Below are 14,708 nucleotides of genomic sequence, written 5' to 3'. Positions count from 1 at the left end.
TGTGTTGAAAAGTCACTTACACAACTACTAACATCACCTATATTCATAAAAGAAAATAGGCCTGATACATGATTGGATGAAATGAAGTGGTCCCACATGACTACCTCTATTATCTAACCGTTTCTGTTAAACAGGATTGTGATTTTGGTCATCTTTGGTGTTTTTTTAATTGAACTAATTATGTTCAATCTTTTTATGTAATCAAATAAAATCATGTTTTTTGAGTAAAATACTAGCTTTTGTACAGATTGATTCTATAATAAGATTATGTTTCTCCTGCATGTTCCTCATCTTTATCTAGACCTTGCGCCCGAGATTGTGACAACAACAGGTAGCTTGTTTCTGGGAAAACCCCTTTTTCGTCTATGATTTTCTGACCACATCCCACAAGCCCCTATCAAAAAAGTGGTCGCCCCAGCTCAACAGCTATACCCAGTTTTAGGACAACCCTTGTGGTTGGTTGAGCATTTCTCCAAATATCAAAATGGAAAATGTACATATTCTTTCATTTACAGAAGATATTTTTAAAAAATGTATTGGATTACCATCCATATTAGATACCCCAGTCGCGGGACCCTCTGCTGCCCTACTAAATAATACAAACGATGTGGACCTTCTGGCGCAAAAAACAAAGAAATTGATACGCACCCAATCTCACGGACAACTAATGATTGAGTACCTAAAGGCCGGAGTCATTCCTGAGGGCTTACAGGTAAAAAACATCCCCAGAGTGTTTCTTGATAATCCTAAATTTATGAAAGGATTTAGTGGTGTAGGCAACAAATGCTCTCGTGACTGGGTAATCTTGATTATTGAGACAGCAGAAGAAGAGAGCAAGAAACAACACACTGACATTGACACTCTAGAAAAAAAGATCATAGCTGACTCAAGTATCCCTGAGGCACAATCTGCTTTAGAAAAATTGAACTTAGAAATGTCTAAATTTCAAACACTAACACTAGACAAAAAGATCTGGAAACTGAAGAAGGATATCGCTAATTACAAAGAAGAAGTTACATACCCCTATTTAGTTCCCGGCTTTTTTCAACAACTCAATCCAAACCAGACTAATTGGAATGGACAGCCACAAATAAGATCCCAAAGAAACAGAAAACGGGTAACTTTCTCCAACTCCTCCAATAGTAGTGACTCAGACAACTCCACAAATGCTTTAAATGCAAGTGATGTCACTCAACCTCAAAGAGGACAACAGCAGTTTTTTCAAAGGAGAGGCACTCGGGGAAGAAACAGACAATGGGGCAACCATGGGATGCGGACCCGCCAATGGATCCCCCCATCAACATGGTAAACCCGATTTTCAACCTAAGCAAACACACATTACTGCCGGACGAAATAAAACTTTTATCCAAAGGTCTATCCTTTGTTCCGGCAGCACGAGCAGACCTTTTTCAAACAGAAATTGAAATGAGGAATTTCTTTCGAGCGGTCAGATTGCGTTTTTTCTTCCATGATAAAAATAATCCAGCCCCAGAAAATGACAATAAATCGGGAAAAAAACCACCATCTAACTTTACCCCCTTACAATCCATGGTATCACCAGAAATTCTGGCCTTCGAAAACAGAATACTAAGGGATATGAAATTTCTATGTACTAATAAAAATCGACAAATACATAATCTGACAAAAGCAGAACAACTGGCATTGAAGAATCTGGAATCCAACCCTTTATTCATAATAAAACCGGCTGACAAAGGCGGGGGGATTGTATTATGGGGTTCGGATCTTTATGAAAAAGAGGTTGATAAACAACTATCTGATACCTCGGTCTATAAATCTATTCCATCAGACCCTACCACCAGAATCATGGAAGAAATCGACAATCTCATGACACATGCAGCTCACCAAGGGTGGATAAATGATGACGAAAAATTATTTTTGGTAAACAAAAATCCAGTCACCCCGGCGTTTTATTGCTTGCCCAAAATCCATAAACATTTGACATGTCCCCCGGGACGGCCAATAGTGTCTGCTATCGGTTCACTTTTGGAACCTCTGTCAGTCTATGCAGACGTGTTTTTGAGACCTTTCGTCAATAAAATGAGATCTTACATTCAAGACTCTACTGCTATGATAAAAATCTTGCAGTCTATTACTATACAATCAGAAGATCTCTTTGTCACCCTCGACATCACATCACTTTACACTAATATACCTCAAACAAAATGTATTGATGTGATGTTCAAACTCTTGGAAACAAGACCTGACAAACAGCCTCCTTCAGCGTTTATTGCCGAATGCATACACATTGCCCTGACAAAAAATTTCTTTATTCATAAGAAATCGTTTTATCAACAGCTAAATGGCACAAGCATGGGGGCTACTTTTGCCCCAGATTTGGCTAACCTATACATGGATCATTTTGAAAACACCCATATATACCATGATACGAACCCTTTCGGAAAAAACATCCACACATGGCATCGCTATATCGATGATATTTTCATGATTTGGCGCGGTACAAAAGAAGAACTTACTAGTTTCAACATCTGGCTTAACCAACGCGAGCCATCATTGCAGTTCACATGGGAAGCTAACATCAAAGAAATACCTTTTTTAGATCTCCTTATATACCGCAGATCTAACAATGGAATTGGAACCAGCCTCTATAAGAAACCAACTCAAAAAAATACACTCCTGCATTTTGAGAGCTTCCATCCTCAATCACTGAAAGAAAACCTGCCGTTCGGACAGTTTTTGAGGATCAGGCGGAATTGTTCTGAGAAACAAGATTTTGTAACCCACAGTGACAAATTAAAGAACAATTTGAAAGAAAGGGGTTACCCACCCCATACGATCAGAAGAGCATACACAAGGGCTAAAAACACTCCGAGAGCAGACTGCTTAGAAAAACAAGACCGCACGCAACTAGATAAAATCACCTGCGTGACAACCTACACTCCCATCAGCAATGCCTTGAGGAGAATTATTCTCAAACACTGGCAAATGATAAATACGGAGGCCTTTTCTATTCCTCCCCCCCGTTTTGCTTTCAAACGGTTACAAAATATCGGGGACAGATTGGTCCACACGTATCCCAGACAGTTTACCATACCATCTACACAATCCACACTATGGAGCCTCCCTCCAATTGTAGGCCACTACAAATGTGGCAAATGCCTAATGTGTAACTTCACTAGGAATGTCAAAACTATTGAGCTCAAGACTGGTACTTGGACACTAAAATCTTTTTCCAACTGTGCCACAAAATGGGTGATCTATTGTATTATCTGTCCATGCAATCTGATGTACATTGGGAAATCTAAACGTACTATCAGAACTAGAATAGGAGAACATCGCTCATGCATTAAGAATAATACCAAAGATAAACCACTAGTAGATCACTACAATAAAATGAAACACTCTTTCAATGATTTGACCTGGTTTGTCTTGCAAACTCTCGATCCACATCCCAGAGGGGGAGATAGGGACCTCAATCTACGTAAACTTGAACAAAAATGGATCCACAAACAAGACTCGGTTAAAAGCGGCCTAAATTTATATATCGAATGGAATCTGTTTATACACAAATGAGATGTGTCTCTTCCCCTTTTAATATCGGGGACCAAGCAGCTTACAGTCCTGCTAGTCAGAATTATGGACGTTTCACTAGATTTGGATGATACATCCCAGAGCTTCCACTGCATTGTGTTTTATAACAACCTGCTCCCATGCTCTGTGCCGCCTTTCAGAAACAGCCATATTTTTAACACACATCCATCTAGATCTTGGGCAACCATTCAGAAATGGCCGATTTCCTCCGTCCCTTTTGCGTGTTGTCTTTTGCGTTTTCATTCGCATCAGGCTAGCCATTAGAAAACACGTCATCACGCCAACGCTAACGTGTGATCATGTATAAAGGCGCCATATAAATCACATGATCACCGACACGGTACGCGACCGTCTGGACAGAGAACAAATAGTCCTGCTCCATACGTACAAGTAAGTCTTCCGCATTTAGAGTTTTTTTGTATTGAAAAGTAGATTGGATTCCTTTTCATTCATAGTCCTTTTGTGTACCTTTTGAATTTGTAGATCGGGTACACACGCGATATTTGATACGTACTGCCCCGTTTTTTCGTCTATACGGATTCCAACAACACCGCATTTTGCCTTTGTACTGATGGCAACAGCATCACTATGGATTAAAGGTATGAGGACTCACATATATTCCCTCCATAATGTATCTGTAGCGAGGCAATCGCTACAACACTGATGTGCATTACATGCATTCCTCTTTTTCCTTTTTCCTCTAGTCACTATAAGCCATTGATCGACACCCTTTGCTTCAAAAAGGAAACAAAGTCACTAATAACTCTTGGACCTTGTAACACTCCATCAAATATCGTGAAAATGGAGCTCCACTTGAAGGTACAAAAAATAACATTGCTCTATAGAAATAACATGAATAACACTTTTATGAAGAATGCTTAAATAAGAAAACGATAAATATCTCTCTACATCAGTAATAAGATACTCCAAAAATATAAGTTATTTAACTAACTTTGATCGAGACTGAGGGGATTAACCACTTAGTTTTCTTGGTTGCACACCCACTAAAATAAGACAGTGCAGGTCATAGAAATACTGATGAGGCTTGCTGATGAATGACATTTGGAACTTAGCTAGTTTTGAACCTATTGTGTTTGTTTGTTTTTAGAAATACATCTTTTGATACTCTCAGCCAGTATGAAGATTTCGATGCTGGGGTTACTAACACCGCCTTAACGTGTCCTGACGAAAGTCTTATATGGTCTCACTTCCATCCCACGACGACAGCCACTCACAAAAGACTGGTGTTGACCTATAAGGCTGGAAACAGAGCTAACCTGTCGACACTGTTTACAGATGGGCTTATGCCCATATACTGTACCATTAGTGGTCGTTCAAAAATGTTTTCATGAGTCATTGTTTGTGTTGAAAAGTCACTTACACAACTACTAACATCACCTATATTCATAAAAGAAAATAGGCCTGATACATGATTGGATGAAATGAAGTGGTCCCACATGACTACCTCTATTATCTAACCGTTTCTGTTAAACAGGATTGTGATTTTGGTCATCTTTGGTGTTTTTTTAATTGAACTAATTATGTTCAATCTTTTTATGTAATCAAATAAAATCATGTTTTTTGAGTAAAATACTAGCTTTTGTACAGATTGATTCTATAATAAGATTATGTTTCTCCTGCATGTTCCTCATCTTTATCTAGACCTTGCGCCCGAGATTGTGACAACAACAGGTAGCTTGTTTCTGGGAAAACCCCTTTTTCGTCTATGATTTTCTGACCACATCCCACAAGCCCCTATCAAAAAAGTGGTCGCCCCAGCTCAACAGCTATACCCAGTTTTAGGACAACCCTTGTGGTTGGTTGAGCATTTCTCCAAATATCAAAATGGAAAATGTACATATTCTTTCATTTACAGAAGATATTTTTTAAAAAATGTATTGGATTACCATCCATATTAGATACCCCAGTCGCGGGACCCTCTGCTGCCCTACTAAATAATACAAACGATGTGGACCTTCTGGCGCAAAAAACAAAGAAATTGATACGCACCCAATCTCACGGACAACTAATGATTGAGTACCTAAAGGCCGGAGTCATTCCTGAGGGCTTACAGGTAAAAAACATCCCCAGAGTGTTTCTTGATAATCCTAAATTTATGAAAGGATTTAGTGGTGTAGGCAACAAATGCTCTCGTGACTGGGTAATCTTGATTATTGAGACAGCAGAAGAAGAGAGCAAGAAACAACAAACTGACATTGACACTCTAGAAAAAAAGATCATAGCTGACTCAAGTATCCCTGAGGCAAAATCTGCTTTAGAAAAATTGAACTTAGAAATGTCTAAATTTCAAACACTAACACTAGACAAAAAGATCTGGAAACTGAAGAAGGATATCGCTAATTACAAAGAAGAAGTTACATACCCCTATTTAGTTCCCGGCTTTTTTCAACAACTCAATCCAAACCAGACTAATTGGAATGGACAGCCACAAATAAGATCCCAAAGAAACAGAAAACGGGTAACTTTCTCCAACTCCTCCAATAGTAGTGACTCAGACAACTCCACAAATGCTTTAAATGCAAGTGATGTCACTCAACCTCAAAGAGGACAACAGCAGTTTTTTCAAAGGAGAGGCACTCGGGGAAGAAACAGACAATGGGGCAACCATGGGATGCGGACCCGCCAATGGATCCCCCCATCAACATGGTAAACCCGATTTTCAACCTAAGCAAACACACATTACTGCCGGACGAAATAAAACTTTTATCCAAAGGTCTATCCTTTGTTCCGGCAGCACGAGCAGACCTTTTTCAAACAGAAATTGAAATGAGGAATTTCTTTCGAACGGTCAGATTGCGTTTTTTCTTCCATGATAAAAATAATCCAGCCCCAGAAAATGACAATAAATCGGGAAAAAAACCACCATCTAACTTTACCCCCTTACAATCCATGGTATCACCAGAAATTCTGGCCTTCGAAAACAGAATACTAAGGGATATGAAATTTCTATGTACTAATAAAAATCGACAAATACATAATCTGACAAAAGCAGAACAACTGGCATTGAAGAATCTGGAATCCAACCCTTTATTCATAATAAAACCGGCTGACAAAGGCGGGGGGATTGTATTATGGGGTTCGGATCTTTATGAAAAAGAGGTTGATAAACAACTATCTGATACCTCGGTCTATAAATCTATTCCATCAGACCCTACCACCAGAATCATGGAAGAAATCGACAATCTCATGACACATGCAGCTCACCAAGGGTGGATAAATGATGACGAAAAATTATTTTTGGTAAACAAAAATCCAGTCACCCCGGCGTTTTATTGCTTGCCCAAAATCCATAAACATTTGACATGTCCCCCGGGACGGCCAATAGTGTCTGCTATCGGTTCACTTTTGGAACCTCTGTCAGTCTATGCAGACGTGTTTTTGAGACCTTTCGTCAATAAAATGAGATCTTACATTCAAGACTCTACTGCTATGATAAAAATCTTGCAGTCTATTACTATACAATCAGAAGATCTCTTTGTCACCCTCGACATCACATCACTTTACACTAATATACCTCAAACAAAATGTATTGATGTGATGTTCAAACTCTTGGAAACAAGACCTGACAAACAGCCTCCTTCGGCGTTTATTGCCGAATGCATACACATTGCCCTGACAAAAAATTTCTTTATTCATAAGAACTCCTTTTATCAACAGCTAAATGGCACAAGCATGGGGGCTACTTTTGCCCCAGATTTGGCTAACCTATACATGGATCATTTTGAAAACACCCATATATACCATGATACGAACCCTTTCGGAAAAAACATCCACACATGGCATCGCTATATCGATGATATTTTCATGATTTGGCGCGGTACAAAAGAAGAACTTACTAGTTTCAACATCTGGCTTAACCAACGCGAGCCATCATTGCAGTTCACATGGGAAGCTAACATCAAAGAAATACCTTTTTTAGATCTCCTTATATACCGCAGATCTAACAATGGAATTGGAACCAGCCTCTATAAGAAACCAACTCAAAAAAATACACTCCTGCATTTTGAGAGCTTCCATCCTCAATCACTGAAAGAAAACCTGCGGTTCGGACAGTTTTTGAGGATCAGGCGGAATTGTTCTGAGAAACAAGATTTTGTAACCCACAGTGACAAATTAAAGAACAATTTGAAAGAAAGGGGTTACCCACCCCATACGATCAGAAGAGCATACAAAAGGGCTAAAAACACTCCGAGAGCAGACTGCTTAGAAAAACAAGACCGCACGCAACTAGATAAAATCACCTGCGTGACAACCTACACTCCCATCAGCAATGCCTTGAGGAGAATTATTCTCAAACACTGGCAAATGATAAATACGGAGGCCTTTTCTATTCCTCCCCCCCGTTTTGCTTTCAAACGGTTACAAAATATCGGGGACAGATTGGTCCACACGTATCCCAGACAGTTTACCATACCATCTACACAATCCACACTATGGAGCCTCCCTCCAATTGTAGGCCACTACAAATGTGGCAAATGCCTAATGTGTAACTTCACTAGGAATGTCAAAACTATTGAGCTCAAGACTGGTACTTGGACACTAAAATCTTTTTCCAACTGTGCCACAAAATGGGTGATCTATTGTATTATCTGTCCATGCAATCTGATGTACATTGGGAAATCTAAACGTACTATCAGAACTAGAATAGGAGAACATCGCTCATGCATTAAGAAAAATACCAAAGATAAACCACTAGTAGATCACTACAATAAAATGAAACACTCTTTCAATGATTTGACCTGGTTTGTCTTGCAAACTCTCGATCCACATCCCAGAGGGGGAGATAGGGACCTCAATCTACGTAAACTTGAACAAAAATGGATCCACAAACAAGACTCGGTTAAAAGCGGCCTAAATTTATATATCGAATGGAATCTGTTTATACACAAATGAGATGTGTCTCTTCCCCTTTTAATATCGGGGACCAAGCAGCTTACAGTCCTGCTAGTCAGAATTATGGACGTTTCACTAGATTTGGATGATACATCCCAGAGCTTCCACTGCATTGTGTTTTATAACAACCTGCTCCCATGCTCTGTGCCGCCTTTCAGAAACAGCCATATTTTTAACACACATCCATCTAGATCTTGGGCAACCATTCAGAAATGGCCGATTTCCTCCGTCCCTTTTGCGTGTTGTCTTTTGCGTTTTCATTCGCATCAGGCTAGCCATTAGAAAACACGTCATCACGCCAACGCTAACGTGTGATCATGTATAAAGGCGCCATATAAATCACATGATCACCGACACGGTACGCGACCGTCTGGACAGAGAACAAATAGTCCTGCTCCATACGTACAAGTAAGTCTTCCGCATTTAGAGTTTTTTTGTATTGAAAAGTAGATTGGATTCCTTTTCATTCATAGTCCTTTTGTGTACCTTTTGAATTTGTAGATCGGGTACACACGCGATATTTGATACGTACTGCCCCGTTTTTTCGTCTATACGGATTCCAACAACACCGCATTTTGCCTTTGTACTGATGGCAACAGCATCACTATGGATTAAAGGTATGAGGACTCACATATATTCCCTCCATAATGTATCTGTAGCGAGGCAATCGCTACAACACTGATGTGCATTACATGCATTCCTCTTTTTCCTTTTTCCTCTAGTCACTATAAGCCATTGATCGACACCCTTTGCTTCAAAAAGGAAACAAAGTCACTAATAACTCTTGGACCTTGTAACACTCCATCAAATATCGTGAAAATGGAGCTCCACTTGAAGGTACAAAAAATAACATCGCTCTATAGAAATAACATGAATAACACTTTTATGAAGAATGCTTAAATAAGAAAACGATAAATATCTCTCTACATCAGTAATAAGATACTCCAAAAATATAAGTTATTTAACTAACTTTGATCGAGACTGAGGGGATTAACCACTTAGTTTTCTTGGTTGCACACCCACTAAAATAAGACAGTGCAGGTCATAGAAATACTGATGAGGCTTGCTGATGAATGACATTTGGAACTTAGCTGGTTTTGAACCTATTGTGTTTGTTTGTTTTTAGAAATACATCTTTTGATACTCTCAGCCCAGTATGAAGATTTCGATGCTGGGGTTACTAACACCGCCTTAACGTGTCCTGACGAAAGTCTTATATGGTCTCACTTCCATCCCACGACGACAGCCACTCACAAAAGACTGGTGTTGACCTATAAGGCTGGAAACAGAGCTAACCTGTCGACACTGTTTACAGATGGGCTTATGCCCATATACTGTACCATTAGTGGTCGTTCAAAAATGTTTTCATGAGTCATTGTTTGTGTTGAAAAGTCACTTACACAACTACTAACATCACCTATATTCATAAAAGAAAATAGGCCTGATACATGATTGGATGAAATGAAGTGGTCCCACATGACTACCTCTATTATCTAACCGTTTCTGTTAAACAGGATTGTGATTTTGGTCATCTTTGGTGTTTTTTTAATTGAACTAATTATGTTCAATCTTTTTATGTAATCAAATAAAATCATGTTTTTTGAGTAAAATACTAGCTTTTGTACAGATTGATTCTATAATAAGATTATGTTTCTCCTGCATGTTCCTCATCTTTATCTAGACCTTGCGCCCGAGATTGTGACAACAACAGGTAGCTTGTTTCTGGGAAAACCCCTTTTTCGTCTACCTATTCTTCCCCTCCACTATTCCACCACTTCTTCCTGATGAGACTTGTCTGACATTCCTTCTGAGGACCTGTTTTCCAAGCCGAAACTCGAGTTGACAATGATATTGGATACATGAATGTGTTAGAATTAAGATAATTGGAATACAAGACCCATATTTATATGGTCTTTTTAGAGGAAATAAGAATATTTGAAATTGCAAAATGTGTCCTTTTTGTTTGGTTAGTGTTTTCATTACATTTGCAGTAGTGTGTGTGTGTGTATGTGGTACAAATGTAGTTGTTAGTGCTGATTAAATTAAGCAGTGTGTGGGAGCATTTTTTGGTGCTCCAGGATAGGAACTCTAGGGTTGCATTTAGGATGTTGTTTTTTTACACTGACCGATGATTGTGTTAATTCTTTTTGTTCAAAATGTAAACCAAAATAAAATGTAATTAAGAAACTATGAATGAAATTAGATGTTTTGTCTGAAATGTATTTATGACTATTGCTACATGGCACTTTTTCCTTGTGTGTGGCCCCTTGGGATGTCATGTGGATCTGGGGTGGAGATTTTAATTGCACATTGGACCCAATGCTAGACAGATTAGATTTCAAATATGTGTGACCTGCATTACCGCATGGTCCCACTATAACATGTTGAATGTCCTTCATGTAGATGTGTGGTGGAAGCTGAACTGGGACTGCAGGAAATATTCATACTTCTGAAGCCCACACAATGTTTACACATGCATTGATTACCTTTTCAGGGGGCAGAACATGTACATGAGTTTATTGATACAAATTATACGGAAAGGATGCTATCGGATCATGCTACGTTGCTCACCATCTGGCAGGAATGTGGTGGCCCTCCTCCAGTTCCAATATGGAAATTAAGGACAGAGGCCCAAGTGGATGCTCTGCTTTGTAACCACCTGGCAGATAAAATTAGCCAATTCTTTAAGATAAACACCAGCATCAGCGACGGCAAGGGCATGATATGGAAAGCTTTTAAAGTGGTTATGAGAGCAGAGGAGATTGCCAGGATGGGGGAGTCAGGAAATCCTTGCTGGAGGGTTTGTCCAAAGCTGAAGCTGATATTGTACAGTTGGAACGTTCGCCAGTGATGGATTGGGCTGTAGAAGGGGAACCAGTGGCATTGGAGCCTGGAGAGATGGGGCAAATATGATTTTGCAGTGGATACAGAGAGGCTACATGAACAGGGGGACAAGATGGGCAGGCTGCTTGCCTGGTTGTGTCACAGAGAGATGATGCACCTTATAAGTGAGAACACAGACGAATGTGGGGAGATGTGGCAGTCCCAAGGGGAGATAAACAGAATGTTCATGAATATTATGAGACCATATATAGGGAAGTTGGGAAGGAAGACTCTGGTGAGATTGAATGCACACTGTCCCAGTTTGTGCTGGCTGGCTTGGTGCTGCAGCAGGTTGATCTCTTGGAAGCTCTGCTAACAGAAGGCAAAGTAGGGGCGGTAATCTCTTCCCTACCGGCAGGTAAAACACTGGGGGATGGCCTCAGAGCTGAATTTTACAAGGAAGATGATGCCCCAAGGCTTCTGGAGACGTTTCAGTCAGTTTATGAGAATGACCTGCTCATTGTGAGTATGATAGAGTCTCTGATAGTGCCTTCAATGGTGATTCAGGATTGTAAAATCCTTACAGCTTTACTGGCGGGAAGGTTACAGCAGGTGATTAAGGCACTTATACATTCAGATCAGACAGGATTTATTCAGTGGAGAAACACTTCATTGAACTTCGGAAAGCTATACTTTGTCATAGAGAGGAATGGCGCACAGAAAGAACACTGTGCTTGGGTAATCCAGGATTCTGTCAGAGTAGTTGATTAAGCAAATTGGGAATGTATGTATGCTACTCCAAAATGTTTAAGGATTGGGGATGGATTTTTGCCATGGGTCAGACGCTACCCAGAGAAAGAGTGAAGGCAGGCAGAAGCATTTCAGGGGCATGGTTTCTGAAAAGAGTCAATAGGCAGGGCTACCCACAGTCACCTGTGCTGTTCATCCTGCATTGGAACCATTAGCCGAGTTGCTTAGGATGAAATTTGCGGAGTCAGGTGTGGTAGAGTATGGAACTAGGCTCATCATTTCCCTCTACGCAGATGACATGGTACTGTGTGTTCAGAATCCAGAGTGTAATTTGCCTTATAACTTGAGGTATTTTACAACTTCCCCATGCTCTCAGGCATAACCATGAATCTGAATGAATCATGCATCTTTCTGAATGCTGGGTGGGCGGAAGGACTCAAAATTGCCAGATCTGGAGTTGAAATGGGCTTTCACCACCTTTAAATATTTAGGGGTGAATATGTGTCATGTCGTTAAGACCTCCCATGAGTGCAACACTGTGAGAGCACTGGAAAGCATAGAGACATCTATGTTTGTTTGGAAGAGATTGTGCCTATCCATGGGGGGTTGCGCAGTGCTGGTGAAGATGGTGGTTCTCCCTCCCTCGCTTGCTATATTGTTTTGTAAACATTCCGTTCGATATTTCCAGGGCCTTTTTCCAGTCTCTGAATGTCAGGATCAGAGAATTCTTGTGGGGATCAGGAAGGCATAAAATTGCTTTAGACACAGTTTGTATGAGCTATGAGGACAGTGGTTCTCAACTCCCGCATTTTTTATTGTACTACCTATCTGGACAAATTCACTTTGTTTCTTGGTGGCTGTCAGATGAAGTTACGTTAGATAATGTACTGATGCAGACTGCTGTCAGACCATACATGTTGAAAGAGGTAATATGGGTGAACAAAGGGAGGTTTTGATTGGGAAAGACTATGGCTCAGGGCCCTGAAACTAATTGATGTCCTGGAGCCTTACTCGCCCAATGTTCCTCTTGCTTCCACCTTTGGTAAAGGGGTGGGAGATCCCAAGATTATTATAGTATTTTGGGGGGGCAAGGGAATTGTTACATGGGGACATTTGTTCTGGCATAGCACCCTGTTGGAGTTCTCTGAAATGGTGGAATACTACAGACTATGCTCAGGTCAATTACTGCCATACACCAGAATGGTTAGGGAGGCTGGGACCCGATGGCTGTGTCTGCCGGATGAGCCGGAACCTGATGCTACTCTGGCACTGCTCCCACACAACCGCCATACCCTTACATGTGAGTTTCATCCAATTTTGTGTTTTAGCTGCACATTTCTCAACAAACTTACTATAGAACTCAACAAGTCTCAAAAATCAAGCCAACTCACTCTTTTTCTTTGGATCAGGCATCCCCCTGATTGCCTCAACCATGTAATTTTTTGGTTTTACCCCACTCCCAGATAACTCATGCCCCTAATATGTCACTTTATCCACTATGAAAATACACTTCTCTCTCGCTGTAGTTAACCCAGACTCTTGAGAAATTCTAAAACTCTTCTCAGTCGAACATCATATTCTTCAGATGTACCACCACACACCAAAACATCATATTGATAAAATATCACTCCCTTTTCATTTCCTAGTAACTTATGCATCACATTCTGAAATACACTGGCTGCCAAGACCAGTCCAAAAGGCTTCTGCTTGCATTTAAAAAGACCAATAGGCGGTATGAACACCATCAAGTCCATGGATTCCCGATGCTGTTCTATTGGTGATAAGCTGCTCTTAAATCGAAAAGGGGAAACACCTTCGCTCCAGCCACTCCCGCCAATAGATCATCGATCCTGGCCAGCGGGAACTTCTCTGTGATAACCCCTCTATTAAGATTGCTGAGGTCGATACACAGCCTCACTGATCCATTGGATTTCCTCAAAACTACAATTGGGGTCACCCATTCTGCAACGTCTATGTTCTCGATTATTCCTTCACTCTCCATGCATTTCATTTCCTGATCCACCTCTTTTTGTTTGGCTAACGGAACATGACACAGTTTAGAAGTTATGGGAACTGCTCCTCCACTGAGTTTTATCCAATGAACAAAACCTTTGAGATAATCTTGTTCTTCTTGAACACATCCGGGTACCAAGATGCTACATCTCCGTCTGTCTTCTTTCGCTGAATTGAAAGAACTTGTTCAGGGTGACGTGCATCAAGTCTGATGGACAACTCAGCTTGGTCATCCCAAGACAACAACTCCCCATTTTCCTTGCCACGTATACCACACTAGTTGTCTATGGGTACATCACTGTAGGCACATGCTTTGACCTTAACTTCTTCAATGTTACAACACTTGAATTTGCATCTCCAAGTCTTCTGGCTGATCAAGGTATAATCTGCCCCACTGTCTATGAACATGGATACTTGCACTCCATTCACTGTAACCAATGCATAGGGTTTCTTTATTTTCACCCTGCCAGAAACCGCCTGCACTGAATAAACCACTTTTTTCCGCATATACTCATAGTCATCACTACCTTCTTCATTGACTTCTCTCACCTGTCCCAATGGCTTGAGGTTTTTGCAGCAGCGTGCCAGGTGTCCTTTCTGGCCACAGTCACAAAAAACTATGTGAACAGCTACATACT

Source organism: Ambystoma mexicanum, chromosome 2q (assembly GCF_040938575.1).
Source record: "Ambystoma mexicanum isolate Mex_15411 chromosome 2q, UKY_AmexF1_1, whole genome shotgun sequence".
In the NCBI taxonomy this organism is placed as follows: Eukaryota; Metazoa; Chordata; class Amphibia; order Caudata; family Ambystomatidae; genus Ambystoma; species Ambystoma mexicanum.
The sequence above is the reverse complement of the archived record's forward strand: the minus strand, read 5'-3'. Positions refer to the sequence as shown.